This window comes from Aethalodelphis obliquidens, unplaced genomic scaffold (assembly GCF_003676395.1).
Source record: "Aethalodelphis obliquidens isolate GAN/ISIS:26980383/991018 unplaced genomic scaffold, ASM367639v1 scaffold77, whole genome shotgun sequence".
NCBI classification, from domain to species: Eukaryota; Metazoa; Chordata; class Mammalia; order Artiodactyla; family Delphinidae; genus Aethalodelphis; species Aethalodelphis obliquidens.
The window spans coordinates 7,908,230-7,913,803 of record NW_020838021.1 but is presented as its reverse complement, the minus strand read 5'-3'; positions in this window follow the sequence as shown (position 1 = coordinate 7,913,803).

Genomic DNA, 5,574 nt, shown 5'->3' with positions numbered 1-5,574 from the left:
CCTGGCAAGGATCTCATTCAGATTTGATGGAGAAATCAAAAGCTTTACAGACAAGCAAAAGATAAGAGAACTCAGCACCACCAAACCAGTTCTACAACAAATGCTAAAGGAACTTCTCTAAGTGGGAAACACAAGAGAAGAAAAGGACCTACAAAAACAAACCCAAAACAATTAAGAAAATGGTCATAGGAACATACCTATCAATAATTACCTTAAACGTGAATGGAGTAAATGCCCCAACCAAAAGACACAGGCTTGCTGAATGGATACAAAAACAAGACCTATATATATGCTGTCTACAAGAGACCCACTTCAGACCTAGGGACACATACAGACTGAAAGTGAGGGGATGGAAAAAGATATTCGATGCAAATGGAAATCAAAGCTGGAGTAGCAACACTCATATCAGATAAAATAGACTTTAAAATAAAGAATGTTACAAGAGGCAAGGAACGACACTACATAATGTTCAAGGGATCAATCCAAGAAGAAGATATAACAATTATAAATATATATGCACCCAACATAGGAGCACCTCAATACATAAGGCAACTGCTAACAGCTCTAAAAGAGGAAATCGACAGCAACACAAAAATAGTGGGGGACTTTAATACCTCACTTACACCAATGGACAGATCATCCAAACAGAAAATTAATATGGAAACACAAGCTTTAAATGACACAATAGACCAGATAGATTTAATTGATATTTATAGGACATTCCATCCAAAAACAGCAGATTACACTTTCTTCTCAACTGAGCATGGAACACTCTCCAGGACAGATCACATCTATGGCCACAAATCAAACCTCAGTAAATTTAAGAAAATTGAAATGATATCAAGCATCTTTTCTGACCACAACACTATGAGATTAGAAATCAATTACAGGGAAAAAAACGTAAAAAACACGAACACATGCAGGCTAAACAATACGTTACTAAATAACCAAGAGATCACTGAAGAAATCAAAGAGGAAATCAAAAATACCTAGAGGCAAATGACAATGAAAAGACGACAATCCAAAACCTATGGGATGCAGCAAAAGTAGTTCTAAGAGGGAAGTTTATAGCTATACAAGCCTACCTCAAGAAACAAGAAAAATCTCAAATGAACTATCTAACCTTACACCTAAAGGAACTAGGGAAAGAAGAACAAACAAAACCCAAAGTTAGCAGAAGGAAAGAAATCATAAAGATCAGAGCAGAAATAAATGAAATAGAAACAAAGAAGACAATAGCAAAGATCAATAAAACTAAAAGCTGCTTCTTTGAGAAGATAAACAAAATTGATAAACCATTAGCCAGACTCATCAAGAAAAAGAGGGAGAGGACTTAAATCGATAAAATTAGAGACGAAAAAGGAGAAGTTACAAAAGACACCGTAGAAATACAAAGCATCCTAAGAGACTACTACAAGCAACTCTATGCCAATAAAATGGACAACCTGGAAGAAATGGACAAATTCTTAGAAAGGTATAACCTTCCAATACTGAACCAGGAAGAAATAGAAAATATGAACAGACCAATCACAAGTAATGAAATTGAAACTGTGATTAAAAATCTTTCAACAAACAAAAGTCCAGGACCAGATGGCTTCACAGGTGAATTCTATCAGAATTTAGAGAGGAGCTAACACCCATCCTTCTCAAACTCTTCCAAAAAATTGCAGAGGAAAGAACACTCCCAAACTCATTCTATGAGGCCACCATCACCCTGATACCAAAACCAGACAAAGATACTACAAAAAAAGAAAATTACAGACCAATATCACTGATGAATACAGATGCAAAAATCCTCAACAAAATACTAGCAAACAGAATCCAACAACACATTAAAAGGATCAGACACCATGATCAAGTGGGATTTATCCCAGGGATGCAAGGATTCTTCAATATATGCAAATCAATCAATGTGATACACCATATTAACAAATTGAAGAAGAAAAACCATATGATCATCTCAATAGATGCAGAAAAAGCCTTTGACAAAATTCAACACCCGTTTATGATAAAAACTCTCCAGAAAGTGGGCATTGAGGGAACTTACCTCAACATAATAAAGGCCATATACAACAAACCCACAGCAAACATCATTCTCAACAGTGAAAAACTGAAAGCATTTCCTCTAAGATCAGGAACGAGACAAGGATGTCCACTCTCACCACTATTATTCAGCATAGTTTTGGAAGTCCTAGCCACGTCAATCAGAGAAGAAAAAGAAATAAAAGGAATACAAATTGGAAAAGAAGAAGTAAAACTGTCACTGTTTGCAGATGACATGATACTATACATAGAGAATCCTAAAGATGCCACCAGAAAACTACTAGAACAAATAAATGAATTTGGTAAAGTTGCAGGATACAAAATTAATGCACAGAAATCTCTTGCGTTCCTATACACTAATGTTGAAAAATCTGAAAGAGAAATTAAGGAAACACTCCCATTTACCATTGCAACAAAAAGAATAAAATACCTAGGTATAAACCTACCTAGGGAGACAGAAGACCTGTATGCAGAAAACTGTAACACACTGATGAAAGAAATTAAAGATGATACCAACAGATGGAGAGATATACCATGTTCTTGGATTGAAAGAATCAATATTGTGAAAATGACTATACTACCCAAAGCAATCTACAGATTCAATGCAATCCCTATCAAATTACCAATGGCATTTTTTACAGAGCTAGAACAAAAACTCTTAAAATTTGTATGGAGACACAAAAGACCCCGAATAGCCAAAGCAGTCTTGAGGGAAAAAAACAGCTGGAGGAAGCAGACTGCCTGACTTCAGACTATACTACAAAGCTACAGTAATCAAGACAATATGGTACTGGCACAAAAACAGAAATATAGATCAATGGAACAGGATAGAAAGCCCAGAGATAAACCCATGCACCTATGGTCGACTAATGTACGACAAAAGAGGCAAGGGTATACCATGGAGAAAAGACAGTCTCTTCAATAAGTGGTGCTGGGAAAACTGGACAGCTACATGTAAAAGAATGAAATCAGAACACTCCCTAACACCATACACAAAAATAAACTCAAAATGGATTAGAGACCTAAATGTAAGGCCAGACACTATAAAACTCTTAGAGAAAAACATAGGAAGAACACTCTTTGACATAAATCACAGCAAGATCTTTTTTGATCCACCTCCTAGAGTAATGGAAATAAAAACAAAAGTAAACAAATGGGACCTAATGAAGCTTAAAAGCTTTTGCAAAGCAAAGGAAACTACAAACAAGAAGAAAAGACAACCCTCAGAATGGGAGAAAATATTTGCAAATGTATCAACAAACAAAGGATTAATCTCCAAAATATATAAACAGCTCATGCAGCTCAATATTAAAAAAACAAACAACCCAATCCAAAAATGGGAAGAAGACCTAAATAGACATTTCTCCAAAGAAGACATACAGATGGCCAAGAAGCACATGAAAAGCTGCTCAATATCACTAATTATTAGAGAAACGCAAATCAAAACTACAATGAGGTATCACCTCACACCATTTAGAATGGGCATCATCAGAACATCTACAAACAAATGCTGGAGAGGGTGTGGAGAAAAGGGACCCCTCTTGCACTGTTGGTGGGAATGTAAATTGATACAGCCGGTATGGAGAACAGTATGGAGGTTCCTTACTAAACTAGAAATAGAATTACCATGTGACCCAGCAATCCCACTACTGGGCATATACCCAGAGAAAGCCAGACACATGCACCCCAATGTTCCTTGCAGCACTATTTACAATAGCCAGGTCATGGAAGCAACCTAAATGCCATTGACAGAGGAATGGATAAAGAAGATGTGGTGTATATACACAATGGGATATTACTCAACCATAAAAAGGAACGAAATTGGGTCATTTATAGAGACGTGGATGGATCTAGAGACTGTCATATAGAGTGAAGTAAGTCAGAAAGAGAAAAACAAATATTGTGTATTAATGCATTTATGGGAACCTAGAAAAATGGTACAGTGCAGTGGCAGGCTGCACAGGCTCCCGGGAGGGGAGGTGTGGATAGTGACCTGTGCTTGCACACAGGCTTCTTGGTGGCTGCAGCAGGAGCGTTAGCCTTTCATGCCTGTCTCTGGGTTCCAAGCTGATAGCCACGGCTTGCGCCCATCTCTGTAGCTCTTTTAGGTGGTGCTCTGCCTTCTTTGGGCAGACAGGGAAGGAATCCCCTCTCCTCGCACACCCTGAAACAATGGTCTCTTGCTTCTTAGGCAGGTCCAGGCTTATTCCCGGACTCCCTCCCGGCTAGCTGTGGCGCACTAGCCCCCTTCAGGCTGTGTTCACGCAGGCAACCCCAGTCCTCTCCCTGGGATCTGACCTCCGATGTCCGAGCCTCAGCTCCCACCCCGACCCGCCCCCGCAGGTGAGCAGACAAGCCTCTTGGACTGGTGAGTGGTGGTCGCCCTGATCCTCTGTGCGGGAATCTCTCTGCTTTGCCCTCTGCAGCCCTGTTGCTGCGCTCTCCTCCATGGCTCTGAAGCTTCCCCCGTGCCCACCCCCTGCCTCTGCCAGTGAAGGGGCTTCCTAGTGTGTGGAAACTTTTCCTCCTTCACAGCTCCCTCCCAGAGGTGCAGGACCCGTCCCTATTCTTTTGTCTGTTTTTTCTTTTGCCCTACCCAGGTACGTGTAGATTTATTTGCCTTTTGGGAAGTCTGAGGTCTTCTGCCAGCGTTCAGTAGGTGTTCTGTAGGAGTTGTTCCACATGAAGATGTATTTTTCATGTATTTGTGGGGAGGAAGGTGATCTCCACGTGTTACTCCTCCACCATCTTGAAGGCCTCCCCCAGCAGCTTTACTCTGATATGCAACACAGTTGAGCCCCAAGAACAAGTCTTCCTGACTGACAGGCCCTGGTATTTTTACAAGCCTTCCCCTCCTTCTTCAGCTCTGTCTTCTGTTTCTGATCTCAGGAACCAACTCACTGAGGTGTTTTGCAATCTTTGAACAGTCCTTCAATCAGGTCCTGTAGTGTCTACAGAATCCCCCCAGTGTTTTTAAATGTTGGGCCCTGGACATTCAGTCATCTTTCCCCAGTCTGTGCCCAGCCCCTGTTGTGATTTTATATGTCCAATGTATTTTATTGAGGTCTGGCAGGACTGGCATTTGTCAAGGGACAATTTTAGGCTGTGTTTTCCAGGCGATCCAGTAATATAAGGAGCCATTGTTCCTCTCCTCCAAAGCTCTGCCAAATGTAATTATGCCATCTAAACAAATAAGCGCCTCCAGGTAATTCATATCACCAGTTGCTTTTTCCATCAAACTCCTCAAGGTGTCTGGGCCTCCAGAGATGAGTGGGGCAGCCTTTCAAATAGGGAAAACACCACAGGGAAGACAAAAGCTGGCTTTTCTTTGCCCTAGTCAGAGGTAGGAATTCAACAATAGCACTTCTCAAACACAGCACTGGAAATTACTGATCTCTACCATGCAGTCTAGAGGTTAATCTGGACACAGAACTCTCTCTTTAAGGTGGAGAAGGATAATAGAACATCATTATCCACACCTCTGTCCTGAGTCTGCCCTCTCCTATCATGAGCTTTCCTTCTTCTCCTTTA